Genomic DNA, 17771 nt, shown 5'->3' on the forward strand with positions numbered 1-17771 from the left:
GACAGAGGATGTGTTTTTGCAATGAATACGTGGAAAATAGCCATTCTAATACCATATAGGCAGTTCACAATAACTGATTCTCTGACAGAGGATGTGTTTTTGCAATGAATACCAAGGCAGGAATCACTCATGGGTGATGCAACCCTCAGCATGTCCCTCCAAAAGTGATACGGCACTCATACACTCTTTGGTTCAAGGAAGTCCCACAGAATTAGGCTAACAAAAGGATCTTGAGTGTCTGCAACGAACCTTGACAATGAATTGGGATGATCTCCGACCCCATTACTTCATCACCAAGTAATGAAATCCCTGATGAAGTCATGGCATAACGGAATGCAAAAGAAATAAAAGTCTGACCTGCAAAAGAAATAACATAAATATGCATGGTGTAGAATATAACTTGCATATCCTAAATTCTTTCACTAGAGTCAATTACTACAATGGACATAACAAAGTCTAGGTAAACACATAGTTTCTAAACAGTGGACCAGAGATAAGGTAAACAAATTAATTAGGAGTTACTGAACCTCAATGAAATTAAAAAGCAAACAACTAAATTCAGAACATGAAGTGCCTAGGTGTAGAAATTTTTCTTTTTCTAAAATCAGGAATAAGAAAAAATGGCTTTTCACTAAAGTTAAAAGAGGAGCACAAGAACAGAAAAAATTTTACAACTAGGGATGGCAACACCGCAGGGCATAGCAGATTTAGCCAATACGATAGCTGACCCACTTAAAACATTGCTCAACTCACACCTGACCTGTGAAAAATGCATGGGGCTTTTACCAATTCAGAAGACACCAGGGGGTTTCTAGGTTTTCAAAAAACCTGGACCTGTTGCTGAACCAGTCTTGGTCACACAAAACCCAGACCTTCAGGGATGGGCTGGGGTGATCCCTGTTTAAGCTGCCCCATTGTCAATCCCAATTTACAACTATTAATGTACTTCTACAAATATCCTTTAGACAAGCCCATTTGCGGGCACATAGGAAAACTTGGACCAAGAAAGAATATATTTGCTGTTATAGGTGAACTGTGGAGGTTAAATGAAGCAGAACAGCCTCCAAGGGGTCTTCTTTTCTACGAGGCCAACAAATAGCATCAATACACCCCTCTCAACCACAAGGCTGGATTAATGCCAATTGTAGAACTTCAATTTACGTGAGTGACATGTTAAAAAGACAAGCTTCAGCTTTACCAGAGGGGCGCTCTCCCAAAGAACCAATAACATTTGGATAAACCCCACAAGAACGATATCAAAAAATGATATTAAGTTGGGTATTAAGTTGGTTTAAAGTTAATACATGTTTAATCCTTCATTATATGTGTATTAAGTTGGTTTAAAGTCCCACAAAAAGCCTCCACCAGAAACCCCTTGACAGCAGCTCACAGCCTTGTCCGGCTTACAGAAGCAGTGGCTGTGAAGGCTGTGCAGTTGATGGGTTGATCAGCCGCATAGCCCAGTTTGTCTGTGAATCAGCAAGGGCTTGGGCTTCAGCTGTCGGTGAGCTTGTGTAAGCCAAGGGGGATTATTGGGGGACCCTTTTACACCCAAGGGGAGTATGTATACCCCAAGGAATCATTCCTAAACATGGTCTAACACACACATTGGGTTTGAAACCTGAATTCTCAAAAGTAAACCCTTCAAGCATCTGGGGTTTGTTGGATCTTAAATAGGGTAGGGGAGGGGTGGTAATTGTTTATGAAGACTCCATTTGAAGCCTTAAACCTCACTTACACAAAACCCTAAGGCTATGGATTCCAAACCCTAACCTAGGCCTCAAACCCTAGGTTAAATAAAATGACAAGAGGAAGAGGGGTGACTATAATGGCTCTCAAAGGGGTGAGATTGAGGGTGTAACGACCTCACCGAAGGTTGGTGTTACCCTAAAAATTCAGGTTTAAGTCTATATTAGGTGTCTACTTATGTTAATACAAGGCCCCGCACAAGTTCTCCATCATCTGCCCCTAGACAGCAGCCAAACTATGTTGTGCGGCTGATGGGGGCAGAAGCTGCATTTCTGTACAGCTGATGGATTGATCAGCCGCACAGCCCAGAACTGCCTGAAATTGCTGAATTTCAGCTAGGGTTTGGTTCCCCTCGTTGCCTAAGCTCAAATGAGCTAAATTGGATCATGGAGCATCACTCCCACACCCAATGGGACAAGTTCTACCCTATGGTTGCATCCAATTCATGGAGGATTGGCCAATTAATGGTCCAAGCCTAAGAAACCCAATTTCTTAGCTATTCCCACCCTATGGTTGTTGGGCTTTGAATGGGGTGAGGTTGAAGAATGGAGTAATTGCACTCCTTTTATGGTTCTTCATGTTAACCTTTCCTTGGTTTTTAAGTTCTGATAACTTGATTGATTTTGTGAGTCATCCCCCACAGATCAAGATTAATTAAAATAAGATAAGAAAGCTTTGTCATAATACTGATAAGAATCACAATAGATTCTCATAATTCAAGATGCTGGAGGGCTGAATCTCTGCCACTTTGTCACTCTTCTAAAGATTATAGACTTTCCCTATGGTGTAACCGAGAGTTTGCAAATCGGCCTCCAAGATAAAGAAGTCCTATGGCTTTTGGTAATAGTTGTGCATTCACTTATTGCGCCCCCTTGAGCACTTTGGAGTTGTACTCTATAATAAAGTAATATCAGAAAATAAGAGTTACTTATCTCTTGTGGCTAGGAGATCAATTTAGACTACACTTGATTGAAGGAGAGTCTTCAAATATTCTCAAACTTAGTAACACATCTTCCTGCAAGTAATGAACATCAAATTCATCGGAAAAGTTGATGGGACTAAGTCATGCCATTGATCACTCTTGTTACAACCGTAGATGCCCTCCTATGGTGCAATTTAGATAACGCAAATCAGCCTCCAATAAATAGTCCTGCAAGTCTTTCCAGTAGTTGTTGCACCCAGTTGGACCACGTTGAGATACACCAAGGATATGCTCAATCAATAAAGGGAGGTGACTATGAAGACTTCTCAAAACAGTACATGAAATTGGCAAAAACTAGTGAGCGAGTGAGAAAGAGACAGGCCGAAAACCCCTCACTTTATAGAGGGTCGGGATGTACAATTTGACGCACTTGTCTGAAGAGGTATGAGATTTCACCAGATGCAGCCTCACCTCACAGAGGAAGAGCAAGTAGGCATAATCCTGGAAAACCTGCATGGAGTATATCATGAGTATCTTTACCCCCAGAGACGTGAGATACTGGAAGAATTCGCCACCCTGAAGGGGTCGCTTGATGAAAATGAACTTGACTCCCCAAGATCATCCATGGAATCTGTAAATGCCTTGGAAGAAGGGACAACAGGTTTATCACTATAATTACCCTACCTTTATCACTGCGCCCACTAGAAAACCTCTTCCCTTATCTTTTTACCTTTTTTATAAGGTAGTGAGCAACCTGTGGGTTGCTTCTATCTCTTGGAAGCAGCTTCTCCCTCTTAAGCTAGGTGGGAGAATTCTTGGTTTAAAGAATTGGATCAGAATCGATTGATCCCAATTTCAATTATACCTAATTTTTTTTTGTAAGATTTTCAAATCCCCCTTTGAAACAATCATGAATGCACTTAGATCTTCATTTTTTATCATTTTGTTATTCTTTTAGTCAATAATATAGTCGAAATCAAAGGAACTTATCTCTTTCCAAAAAGATTTACAAGTCTTTGAATTAAAAACTCCAAAAAACAAATCTATGCTTCTTCTTGATTCTAATTTCTAAGATTCCAATTGATTCCGACCAATTCTAGGCCGATTTTGATTTGATTTAAACCAGAATTGATGGAGACCAATACCATATCCAATACCAGGTGGCATTCGAGATGCCCCAATTCAATCGCTTTTAGTTTTGGTCGGTGCAATACCAAGAGGGTTGGCTTTTGAACTTAGACACTCAAAACTTCATTAGTGCCGAGGAGAAGAGTGCCGTGATTGTGACACTGAGGGGTCCTGGAAAGAAAGGACAGTTGCTAGCTTGGTAATTCAAAACATCTTCTAGGGTATTATGCCGATTGGTGCAGCTCTATGTTTCTTCATGGAATCTTTTGACGAAATCGGAGAATTCTTCATTCAGCTCATATTCCCTCATTGTTTGATGCAGGGAAAGTGAAGCATAATACATATTGGATCTTAAATCCTTCCGGGCTGATTAAAATTAAACCGGCCCTGCTTCCTACTGAGCTACTTGACCCATCAACAAATAGGATCCAAGTACCCTCATTTGGTTGGCTCGACCTTGCATTCAGATCTTCCTTCATGAGAGTACATTCTATTACAAAATCCACTAACGCTTGAGCTTTTATGGCAGTTTGAGGTTGAAAGTCAATGTTATGCTATCCTTATCAGGGTAATAGATCTACTGTTCCCTTCCATATTGTGCACTCTGATGTTTAGGAGCCTTCCCCCACTACATCTTTGTTTGGCTATCGCTATTTTGTTTCCTTTGTTGATGACTATGCTAGGGCAACTTGGACTTTTTTGATGAAACAAAAAAGTGAGGTCTATGATGCCTTTAAAAAATTTTATCAGCTCATTTATACCCAGTTTCGTACTCGCATTCAAATTGCCCGTTCTGGGGGAGTATATATATGGGGGCTTCAACAGTTTTTTACTGATCATGACATTATCCATCAAGTTGCTTGTATGGACACCCCTCAACAGAATGGGGTGGTTGAAAGGAAAAATCGCCATTCGTTAGAAGTCACTAGAAGCCTCCTATTTGGCATGCATGTTTCAAAAACTTTTTGGTCTGAAGCTCTTCTTACTGCTTCCTTTTTAATCAATCATATGCCCACTCAACTTCTGGGCTCCAAATCCCCTTTAGACTTGTTGTCTCCTCAGACTTCTGCTTTCTCTCTTCCTCTCAAGATGTTTGGGTGTGTCTGTTATGTCCATGTCAACAAATGTGCTCGGTCTAAGCTTGACCCCTAGGCACTCAAATGTATTTTCCTTGGATATTCCTCTTCTACTAAGGGGTATAAGTGCTACCACCCCTCTTCTCGAAGGCGACTTTTCTCAAAAGATGTTACCTTCTATGAATCTATCCCTTTCTTTGCTTCTTCTCAACATCCTCTTTAGGGGGAGAATAGTGGAAATGAAGAGGCTGTCTCTATCCCTTTCCTCCCACGTTTGCCTACTTCCCTATTTTTGTTTGATATTGGAAAACACAAAGAAGGGGGTGTTGTTGATACTGATACTCATTCCGGTGATGATGATGGTAATGAAAAAGAAGGGGCTGTCGTTGAAAATGGTTTTGGTAATGAAAAAGATTACCACATTAAATACAAAAGAGGTGAAGGATTACATAATAAAGGACAGAAGACCTGCCAAGAGCCCTCTTTGGATCCACATCCTGAGATACATCCTCCTCAGTTAGGTAACATTTCTTCTGTTCCTTCTGATTTAGACCTTCCCATTGCTACTAGAAAAGGAAAGAGAGCTTGCACTAATCCTGTAGCCCAGTTTGTTTCCTATGATGCTCTCTCTCCTACATGTGTTGCCTTCACTGCTGCCCTCTCTTCTATTTCCATCCCAAAAAATGTCACTGAGCCCATGTCTGACCCAAAGTGGAAGCAAGCCATGTCTGAGGAAATGATGGCCCTTGAGAAGAATTGTACTTGGAAACTGGTTAATCTTCCCAGGGGGAGAGTTCCAGTTGAATGCAAATGGGTCTACACAGTCAAGTACCGATCAAATGGTACGGTTGAGAAATACAAGGCCCGGTTGGTGGCTAAAGGTTACAGTCAGGTGTATGGGATCAATTATCAGGAGACATTTGCTCCTGTGGCAAAGCACAACTCAATAAGAGTTCTTTTATCTTTGGCGGATAATCAAGATTGGCCTTGTATCAGTTGGATGTGAAGAACGCTTTCCTCCATAGTGATCTAGAAGAGGAAGTGTACATGCAGACTCCACCTGGCTTCAAGTGTTCCTCAGCTGAAGGGAAAGTGTGCCTGCTCAAGAAGGCACTATATGGTCTCAAGCAATCCCCAAAGGCTTAGTTTGAGAGGTTTAGACAGGCCATTTTGAAAAAATGGGTATTCCCAGAGCCAAGCTGACTACACTTTATTTACCCGGCGAGGTAATGGTACCGTCATAACCCTTATTGTCTATATTGATGATATTGTAGTAACTGAAAATGCCAGGGTTGAGATAGCTAGGTTGAAGACCTACTTGGCTCAACAGTTTGTGATAAAAGATTTGGGCCCCTTAAAGTACTTCTTGGGTATTGAAGTGTCAAGGTCTAAGAAGGGAATAAATATATGTCAAAGGAAGTTTGTCCTAGACTTGTTGAAAGAGATAGGGATGTTGGGTTACAAACCAGTAAACTCTCCTATTGATCAGAATCATAAGCTAGGAGAAGACTATGGACCATCCCTTGTTGATGCAGGGAAATAGTAGAGGCTTGTAGGGAAATTGATCTATCTCTCTTTGACTCGCCCAGATATCACCTATGCAGTTGGGATGAGTCAGTTTATGCATGCCCCCAAGAGTGGGTACCTGGATGTTGTTTACAGGATCCTCGGATACTTGAAGTCCTCTCTAAGAAAAGGTCTTTTATATGCCAAGAACAATCATTTGAGAATTGAAGGTTACATGATGCTGATTGGGCTGGTTCAGTTTCTGACAGACGGTCTACATCTGGCTATTGTACTTTTAAGGGTGGTAATATGGTCACATGGAGGAGTAAAAAGCAACCAATTGTGGCTCGGTCAAGTGTAGAGGCAGAATTTAGAGCTATGGCTCATAGAGTATGTGAACTCCTATGGTTGAGACGGCTAGTCCAAGAGTTGGGATTTGATACTAAGGCACCTATGAGACTATATTGTGATAACAAGGCTGCCATTAGTATAGCACACAACCCTGTGCAACAAGACAGAACAAAGCACATTGAAGTTGACAGATACTTCATCAAAGAAAAGTTGACCCTGGGTACATTTGTACTCCCTTTGTGAAGACCGGTGATCAATTGGCAGACATCTTCACCAAAGGACTCATTCCTCACTAGTTCAGTGCTCTTCTATTCAAGCTGGGAATGTACGACATTTATTCTCCAGTTTGAGGAGTGTTAGAGTTTATGTTTTAGGGGTATTTCTGTAATTGGTTATTGTATTCTACCTTAAGTTGTATTTTGTCTCATGTTTCTTCTTTTTCCTTTTGCCTCCCTAGGGAGCTATTTGTAATTCCAGCAGTTGATTAATGAAGAATATAGGGGAGAGAAATCTATTCTCTCTCCTATACGGTTGTATCCATCTCTCTTCTCCTCCTTCTCTTCTCAGCCTTTACGTTCTTACTTCTTGTCTTGAATCAATCCTAGCTCATTTCTAACTTTTACATCCTAACATTCCTGTCTCTTTCAATAGATCCAGAATAAACTTCCGTTACAAAATATTGATACCCTTCTTTGATCTTAATACTTCAATCCCCAAGAAATATTTCAAAAGTCCAAGATCCTTAATTTCAAACTGCTCAGCCAGGTAAGACTTTAACCTCTTTATCTCATCTTCGTCATTCCCAGTCACAACAATATCATCAACATAAACAATAAGAGCAGTGACTGTACTATTGCCTATCCGGATAAACAAGGTGCAGTCAGCTTGACTCTGGGAATTTCCATTCCTTAGAATGGGCTGTCGAAACCTCTCAAACCAAGCTTTGGGTAACTGTTTGAGACCATAAAGTACCTTCTTGAGGAGACACACTTTCCCTTCTATTGAAGGAGACTTGAAAACAGGTGGAGGTTGCATATACACCTCCTCTTCTAGATCACTGTGAAGAAAAGCACTCTTCACAGTTAGCTGATATAGTGACCATTCTTTATTGGCTGCCACTAATAGGAGGACTCTGATTGAATTATGCTTAGCCACAGGAGCAAAGGTCTCTTGGTAATCAATACTATAAACTTGACTGTACCCCTTGGCTACCAACCGAGCCTTGTTTCTGTCCACTGTACCATTTGATCGGTACTTGATTGTATAGACCTACCTGCATCCAACTGGAACTCTCCCCCTAGGAAGATCAACAAGAGTCCATGTCCCATTCTTCTCAAGGGCCATCATTTCCTTTGACATGGCCTTCTTCCATTTCGGGTCAGATATAGCCTCAGTAAGGCTCTTGGGAATAGTGGTAGATGAGAGAGCAGTGGTAAAGGCAAAACCTATAGGTGAGATAACATCATAGGAAACAAACTAGGCAATAGGATTAGTGCAAGCTCTTTTTCCCTTTCTAGTAGCAATTGGGAGATCTAAATTAGAAGGAAGATCGCTTGACTAAGGAGGATGGAGCTTAGGATGTGGCTCTAAAGAGGGCTCTTGGCATGTCTTTTTTCCTGTACTCTGCAAGCATGCACCTTTTTTGTACTGAATGTGGTAATCCTTCTCCTTACCACTTTCAACAACAGCCCCTTGATCACCAATATCAATAACAGCCCCTTCTTTAGGATTCCCAATATCAAACAAAAATGGAGAAGTAGGCAAAGGTGGGAGGAAGGAGATATCAACATCCCTTCATTCCTTCTATTCTCTGATTTCTCCCCCTGAAGAGGATGCTGATGAGAAGGAGTAAAGAAGGGTATAGACTCAAAGAAGGTGACATCTTTGGAGAGAAAGCGCCTTCGGGAAGCAGGATGATAGCAACTTATACCCCTTAGTAGAAGATGAATAACCAAGGAAGAGGCACTTGAGGGCCTTGGGATCAAGCTTAGTCCTAGCCGATTTATTGGCATGGACAAAGCAGACACACCCAAATACCTTGGGAGGAAGAGGAAAGGCAGGAGTCTGAGGAAGTAGAGTTCCTAGAGGGGATTCGGAGCCAAGTAGCATAGTTGGCATCCTATTGATGAGAAAGGAAGCAACAAGGAGAGCATCACCCCAAAAAGTCTTAGGAACATGTATGCTAAAAAGAAGACTTCTAGTGACCTCCAACAGATGGCAGTTTTTTCTTTCAGCCATGCCGTTCTGCAGAGGTGTATCAACACATGCAATCTGGTGGATAATACTATGATCAATAAAAAATTGTTGGAGCCCCCCCATACATGTGCTCCCCCCCTTTATCTGAGCGGACTATCTGGATGCAGGTGCCAAATTGAGTAAAAATTAACTGAAAGAAGTTCTTGAAAGCATCATAACATCACTTTTTTTTTCATTAAAAAGGTCCATGTGGTCTGGAGTAGTCATCAACAAATGAAACAAAATAACAGTATCCAGACAAAGAAGTAGTTGGAGGCTTGGAGTAAGTCCCCAAACATCAGAATGCACAATATGAAAAGGAACAGTGGATCTATTACCATGATAGGGATAAGATGTACGATAATGTTTAGCAAAAATACATGGTTCCCACTGAAAAACATGAGAAGAAGAAAAGGAAGTAAACAAGTGAGGCAACTGTTTCCTCATAACAACAAAAGATGGGTGGCCTAAATGTTGATGCCAAAGCATCACAGAATCCATAGTATTGCTGTCAGTTTGGCCACAAACATAGGATTGAGTAGTAGGCAAAATAGGTGGCTGGGGCTCCAGAAGGTAAAGTCCTTTCTCCTCACGTCCACTGCCAATAACCCTCTTCGTCACCAAATCCTGAAAGAGACAATGAGAAGGAAAGAAAGTGATACAACAGTTCAAGGATTTAGTTAAATGACTGACAGATAATAGGTTAGTGGCAAAATTGGGAACATGAAGTACAGAATCAAGAGAGAGAAGAAGTGACTCGAACATTACCCTTACCAGAGGGAGGAAAAAGAACCATCGACAACTCTAACCTTATCTTTACCGGAGCAAATAGAATAAAAGTCATAACACTGAGACATACCAGTCATATGGTTTGTGGCACCAGAGTCCACGACCCAAGTGGGAGCAGTGGAGGGGGTAGATGTAGAGGCTTGCAAGGCTGAGGCCGAGTCTAACGCTGTAAAAGTAATAGAAGGCTGACCAAGTCGGGACATCATCCGACGAAGTGCTACAATATCTTCTCTGGAGAGAAAATCCAGATCAGGCTGTGGTCCAGGTGACTCTGTATCAGCTGTCATAGAATGGGCTCGAGCTCCCACGGTTTTACCACCTCGGGTACCAAATGATCCACCACGCCTACTAGGAGGCTGCCTATGAAGGGCATAACACCTGTCCTTAGTGTGCCCCAACTTTCCACAAAGGTCACATTTAAATCTGTCTCGACCTCTCCCCCCACTTCTCTGGTCACAGTGGGAATTAGAAACGAGAGCAGATCTCTCCAGTGATGGGGCAGTGTCCATGGATCCTCTTCTAGTCTCCTCACTTTGCAAGTAGCTACACACTTCATCCAGTGATGGGAGAGGAGACCTCCCTAAGAACTGAAAGCAAAGAGGCTCATACTCAGGATTAAGACTACCAAGTAAAATAAGGATCCTTTCCTTTTCTTCTTTCCTGTGAACCTTGGCCTCATCCTCAGAATTGGACAATTGGAGATTACCGTAGTGATCATAATCCTCCCACAAGCTAATACAGAGTTGTAGTAGTCAGATATGCTTCGATCACCCTGTTTCGTATGGATAATTTTTGGAGGATTTGATACACCTTGGCTGAATCACCAACTCTATCATAAATCCTGGAAGCACCGTCCTAAATATCCTTCGCAGTTTCCTTACTCCTAAACCTCCTACCGATCTCAGGTTTCATGGAGAATATCAGCCAGGTCATAACAGTGGAGTTCTCAGTCTCCCACTTTAGGTAGTCTGGCTCGGTAGAAGCAGGCGCCTTGATGGAGCCTATAATATACCCCAACTTTCCCCTACTGCGCAGGGACAACTTCACTGATCGAGACCAGTCCAAGTAGTTGGTACTGTTGAGTTTCACAATAGAAAGTTGAGCATTGGGGTTTTCAAAGACAGCCGTGGTGGGAAGAGTCATTCCAGTTGAGCTGCCACTAGTAGCTCCCACAGGCCCACTAACTTCAGAACCATTTTCAGTCATGGTGGAAAATATGCCAAAAAACAAAGCTCAGAAAAAATCTTGTACAAGGGGGGAGCAACCTCAACCCAACCTCAAGAATCAAATCATCAAACAGCAAGGAAACCGAGAGCACACTCTTGATGGAAAAAAAAGCCAGCTAAGCACTTTCAACAACCAATGTACAGCAGTCCAATGGAGAAAACACAAGTTGAACACATTTCGAGCAACACAGTCTCAATCTATAACAGCCAATACATTCCATATAACATAGATCTTCAACAAATAGTATCCATTCAGGCCTTTACATGGAATTTCAAACAAAACAGAGGAAAAAAAGGACCTGACGGCAGGGATTTAAGTCTCGGACCGTATCATATCGTCTCGGCCGATACGTCTTGGTATTGGTCGTGGTCGATACGATACAGGCCGAGACGTATCTTTTTTTTTAAAAAATGCAAATGTCTCGACTGTATCGAGACGTACCGATACGATCAGTACGTATCGATACAGCCGAGAGTTTTTTAAAAAGATTATTTTATTATATTTAAAAAATGATATGTATCGAGACGTATCGAGTCGTCTCGATATGTATCGATATGTATCGAGAGGTATCGAGTCGTCTCGATATGTATCGATATGTATCGACCGATACATATCGAGACGACTCGATACGTCTCGATACGTATCGTTAACTTAAAAAACACATGGCCATTTCATTCTTTTCACCTAAAACTCGATTTCTAGCAGTCTTGGCGGAAAAAGCTCTTCCCAGCTTTGAGAAACCCTTCCAAAACACATTTAAACTTGCTTTTTGGGTAAGATTTCTTGAGGGCTTTCAATTCGTTGCCAAAAACGAACTTAGAGGAGATGAAATCACATCATTTGGTGGATCTAACAGCCCACATTCGAATTCAAAAGCTGTTCTTGAAGGGTTAGGTAAGTTTTTTGAAAAAAACTTGAATCTTTTGCTTTAGTCTTTGATTATTGGTATGTTATTTGGTATGAATCAAAGAGAATATTTAAAACAAACATAGAAATTGCATTCTTTGTATGCATTTACAAAGATTTGGTTTCAAATCCATGTTTCTTTGACCATTTTTACCCAAAACCGAAAATTATTTCTTTAAAATGAATTTTTTTTTTTTCTTCTTAACTTTAAAACAAATGGTAATGTTTATAAGATATGGAGTACATTATGTATAGATGTATGACATCCCAAGAAGATTATACATTTACCCTAAATCTGTCTTTTTTTTTTTTTGTGGGTATTTTCTGAATTTATAAAATACTTTAAAAAATGTAAAAAATCTGATTTTTCCATCTATACTCTTTCATTATAGTTTGATAAAATGTATAATTGGCTGAAATAGAATCAAAGACTTAGATTCATATATGTAGTACATTATGTCATTTTTTTTCATTATTTAAAAAATTAAATAATGTGTAACTAGTTGTAGAAAATATAAAAATGTTTAAATATTGTTTTGGGCAACTTTGCTAGGTAGTAAATACATGAAATGATGCAATGCATGACATGCTTCATAATGTCTGTCTATACTTGTATAAATAATAAATTATTGATGTGTGGATTTGAATATTGTTTAATATATATCTTATATAGTTATCTACTTTTGTTTGGTATTTAGGACGATGCCGCGACAACAAGACATTGGGTGGTCTTATTGTACCAAAATAAACAATAATAGATTGCATACACAGTGCAACTTCTGTGACACCCAACATCTTGGAGGTGGGGTAACTCGGCAAAAAGAGCACATGGCAGGAGGATATGGAAATGTTTCCAAGTGTACAAAGTGCCCTGTAGAGTTAAGCAGGGCAATGCAAAAACACCTTAGAGATTCCAAAAAAAAATCCAAGCAAGCACATGATGATGTTGATGCATTGGTGAAAAATTTGATGGAAGATTTTGAAGATTATGAAGGATCGGATATGGAAGCAAAGGAGGACCCAGAGTTGGCATTAGCGATGAAACAATCAAGACATGAAGCAAAAGAGCAACAATGGAGAGCTGAGCAATTGATTAGAAGTCAATCAGCTCGACCCAGCCAGGGCCGTGTAGATATTGGTGTTGGCTCCTCTTGTCGTCCATCTCTAAGTAAGGGTAACCAGCCTGTTGGCCTTAGTAGAGCAACTAGTGTGAAGGGGATGTTTGACCGGTTTACAAAGAGTGGTAAGGGTAAGAGAAAGAAGAGCCCAGATATCAGAGACATGGATCCTAATGTCTATAGAGCAAGGGATGCTAGCCAACAGAGGATTGAAGAAAACTTTCAACCCAAAACACTTAGTAAAAGGATAGGTAGAGCAATCTCTAGATGGTTCCACAGTTCTATGATTCCACCACATAAGGCCAAAGATCCTCACTTCAAGGCCATGGTAAAGGAGATTCAGCGGTGTGGGAAAAATGTTAAGCCACCCACACCTCATGAGATTGCTGGGCCTTACTTGGATGATATTGTCCAAGAGGAGCATGAGTATGTAGAGAGGTTCAAGGAGAAGTGGCCACTATATGGAGTGACCATCATGTGTGATGGATGGAGTGGACCAACAAGATTATCCATCATCAATTTTCTTATCTACTGTGATGGAATGACGATCTTCCACAAGTCGGTCAATGCATCTAGTGAAATCAAAGATGCCAATTACTTGTACAAGTTAATGGATGAAGTTGTGGAGGACATAGGAGAAGAAAATGTTGTCCAAGTAGTAACTGACAATGCAACAAATTTCAAGAAGGCTGGTCAGTTGCTTATGTTAAAGAGGCAACATCTATTTTGGACACCATGTGCAGCTCATTGCATAGATTTGATGTTCAAGGACATAGGAGAATTGCCCAAGGTCCAAAAGTTGGTTGGTAATGCAAGGAAAATCACCAACTTTATTTACAACCGTAGTTGGGTTTTGGCATTGATGAGGAGTTACACACAAGGGGATTTAGTGAGGCCTGCAACAACAAGATTTGCAACAAATTACATTGCAATTGATAGCCTCATTTTCCGAAAGCATGGGCTGCTACAGATGTTCACCTCTACTGAGTGGTTGACTAGCAATTATGCAAAGTCACCTCCTCAAAGTTTTGGGCTGCAATGGGCCGACTTTATAATGTTATGATACCATTCTTTTGTCTGCTTTGAGAGGTTGATGGGGATAAAGAGCAGACCATGGGTAAGATGGTAGAGGCCATGGAATGTGTGAAGAGAAAAATACATGAGAATAACCCAACATCAAACAAGAAGTATTTGAAGATTATATCCGATCGATGGGAAAATATGTTGGTTCAAGATGTTCATTGGGCAGGTAATCTTATAAGTATATGACTTTGGTTTCATTTTAAACACTTAGTAGTTAGTAAGTTACTATTTATTTATTTATTGTTAGAATTTCTAGGTTTCTAACCATTCATTACAAACCATGTGTAGCATATTATTTGAATCCGGATATCCAATACTCCAATGATATAGGGTGTAGACCGGATCTATTGCGTGCCCTAAGGAATGTTGTGAACAGAATGGAGCCAGATGTAGCGAAGGCCACACTTGCCATGGATGAGGTTAGAGTTAAATTAGTTGTATAAATGATTGAAACCAAGAATAGAGTGATTGGTGAAAGTGGAACTAATATATATATTTTTTTAACACCACTCTAGGCTAAGTATTTTCGGGAGGCCACTCATGGTTTTGCTGATAGAATGGCTATCCATGCTAGGAGCACACAACACCCAGGTAAGTTAGGTTTACCTAATTTATTATATCATTTAAAATTTTTTTTAAGGTTTTGTCTTTTAATATTTCATTTATTATTGTGCAGCTGATTGGTGGCTCAATTATGGGGGTACTAGTGCTCTACACTTAACCCGAATTGCAATTCGAGTATTATCCCTGACGGCATCCTCTAGTGGCTACGAACGTAACTGGAGTACATTCGGGTTGATACACACCAAACCTTGGAATCGTCTCAGTTATTCAAAGTTGGAGAAGCTAGTGTATGTCCATTACAACATGAAGCTGAAGCTTAAATATTCAGAGTTAGAAAGAGAAGGAGATGATGTAGATGTCAACCCAATCGACATCAACCACCTACTGGACGATGAAGATCCAGTTAGAGCATGGATAGAAGATACCGATAAGGTATTGGTGATGGATCAATTAAGTGAGGATCGCCAGACAACCAAACCTGATCCAGTGATAGAGAGGATCATTCAACAGATAGGTGAGGATGCAACACAGCCACCATCACAAGATCCTTGTCCTAATGTTGAAGAAAATGAAAGTAGCTCTGAAGAAGGTTTAGTCAGGAGGACGAGGTCCTGCCGTATGGAGGAACTCAACAACATGTTGATGATGAGGATGAAGACGACGATGGTGATGATGATGGTGATGGTGATGGTGATGGTGATGGTGATGGTGGTGGTGGTGGTTCTGTTGCTGTTACTACTGCTGTTGCTGCTGCTGATGATGATGATGATGATGATGATGGTAGTGGTGGTGGCCATGGTGCTGGAGGTAGTGGTGGTACTGGAGGTAGTGGTGGTGGCCATGAGGCTTCACAACATCGTGCCGGGGTTCAGTTCACATGTGAGGCAGGATACACAAATACTACCCAAGATATAGATCATGGTCCTGAGCCTGCTGGCCATAAGACTTACTCGCGGAAGCCGCATAAGGGCAAGTCTGCCAAGCGCTCCCACAATCCATATGATAGTGATGTGCTTATGAGTGGCATGGAGTCACTTAGCATTAGTTCTGATTATGCTGGTGCTTCATCAGGCCATGGGCATTATGCATCAGGTTCTTCTTCAGGCTATAGACATAGGGCTTCTGTAGGGTATGAAAGTTATGGATACGGAGAGAATCAAGCACAAGCACAACCTAGTGCTGTCGTGACATTAGCCACTCCAGAGCAGTACACACGATTTTACTATGAGTGGGAGAGTCACTACCATCAGTATTTTGACTGGGCTCAGTATTGTGCTTATGTTCGGACAGTACACAACATCATCCTAGTCGCTCCTATTGTTAAAGACCCTTACAGACATGACTTTGATCCACCCCGACATTCTTCATGGCAATAGAGTGACTCTACATGTAAGGAATTTCATCTTTTAATCTTTTATAACAATTTTAAAGTGTCGCACTTGTCTGGTTATTGATTATTCACAATTCTTAGTATATATGCATGATATATGACACAAATTGCTTGTTTATATTATTTTTTGTGTCCAAAAGTGTATTTTCATGTGTATTTTGATCATTTTTATGTGTTTCTGCACCGATTGATACATATCTCCGATACGATACGATACGATCCGTATCTCCGATACGATACGACGTCTCTTAAAATCGCCTGACCGATACGATACCCGATACCGATACTTAAATCCTTGCCTGACGGTACCTGTCCAGCAGAGGGAAAGAAGAGTGGTGCTCCCAAAGCACACACTTTCAGCAACCGAGTCCCTAGGGATTGGGAAGCACACTTCTGGGCGATTCTAACAGCCCTAGTTCCAGCCCAAATAGAGACAGAATGAAGGAGAATTGAGCCTGAGAAGAAAAAAACTGGCGGAAATTCTGTATTTGGATTCTAAGGTTCAAAACACATAAACAGCTCTCAAATCTCCTCCATTATACTTCGGTTTGGTGAATAAAACTCCAATGAAGCTTCAATGTATAGGATCTTTACATAGTGCAGCCTCTATTGAAACCCTTTACCTTTCTAGGGTTCCAAAAAAAGAGGTGTAGAGACACAGCGAGCTTGGTCGACTCTCAAACCAGCTCTGATACCAAGTTGGAAATCAGATGTAGGATGATTTAATCAAATGAACAAGGAATGAAAGCTGGAAAGAAAGAAGAGGAAGAAGAAGAGAAGAAGAGAAGAAGAGAGGAAGAGAGGAAGAAAGAAGAAGAGACGTATGGAGAATCGTGAGTTAGAGAGAAACCCTCCCCTAACTGTTAGAATGTATGGGTCAGAATACCGTGGGGGTATTCTGGACTTTTCAGCCATTTATTTCTCTTGTTATTTCCTGTACAGCCTATGTCGGCTATATGAGGGTAGTTATGTCCATGTAATTATTCCTCTTATTATAAATAAAGAGCTTGGATGATCACATCAATCTATCCAAGCCTTATTCCCTAATTCAGGTCTGTTAACATGGCATCAGAGCAGGTTTCGAATTAGGTCAACTCTCCTCTCTTCCATTCTCAATTTCTTCTTCTTCTTCCACCCTTCTCCCTTTGTTCTTCATTCTCCCATTAGGGCAGCACTGATGAGGTGATCTACAGCTCCAGTTGCAGCCCTCCATCACCTCATTCATGTCATAAAATTTCAGAATTGATAGAAGCTTGTGTACCCTGCCTACGAAATTTGAAGCCTTCAAATTTTTGGACTGATTCAACTTTATCTCCCAAGGGATCTCTCCAAATTATTGAAGCTCAGGAACTACAGCAGATTTATTGGACAAGGTTCTATCTCCAGCCATACTGAAGACTCTCTCTCCCTATCGATTTTTGCTCCCATCTGGGTTTTTTCCTAAAACCCTGCAAATATCGATCTTAGGGTTACTGTTCTCTGTTGATGCTGATTTTTGGAAGGGTGATTCAGCACTACTAGAAGGCCACTCGATCCAAGTTTCAGGTCATTCCAGTGAGTTTTTGCTTCCATTCTCTCCTACATTGATCTTAACATATTCAGGGTTTTTTTCAAAACCCTGAAAAAGTCGATCTAGGGGATTGCCCAGGCTGCTGTTGCTGATTTTTGGAGACAATTATTACTATATTTCCAGCAGTCTCTCCTCCAATTTCCAGCCTTTATCTTGG

Source organism: Telopea speciosissima, unplaced genomic scaffold, assembly GCF_018873765.1.
Source record: "Telopea speciosissima isolate NSW1024214 ecotype Mountain lineage unplaced genomic scaffold, Tspe_v1 Tspe_v1.0015, whole genome shotgun sequence".
Classification (NCBI taxonomy): Eukaryota; Viridiplantae; Streptophyta; class Magnoliopsida; order Proteales; family Proteaceae; genus Telopea; species Telopea speciosissima.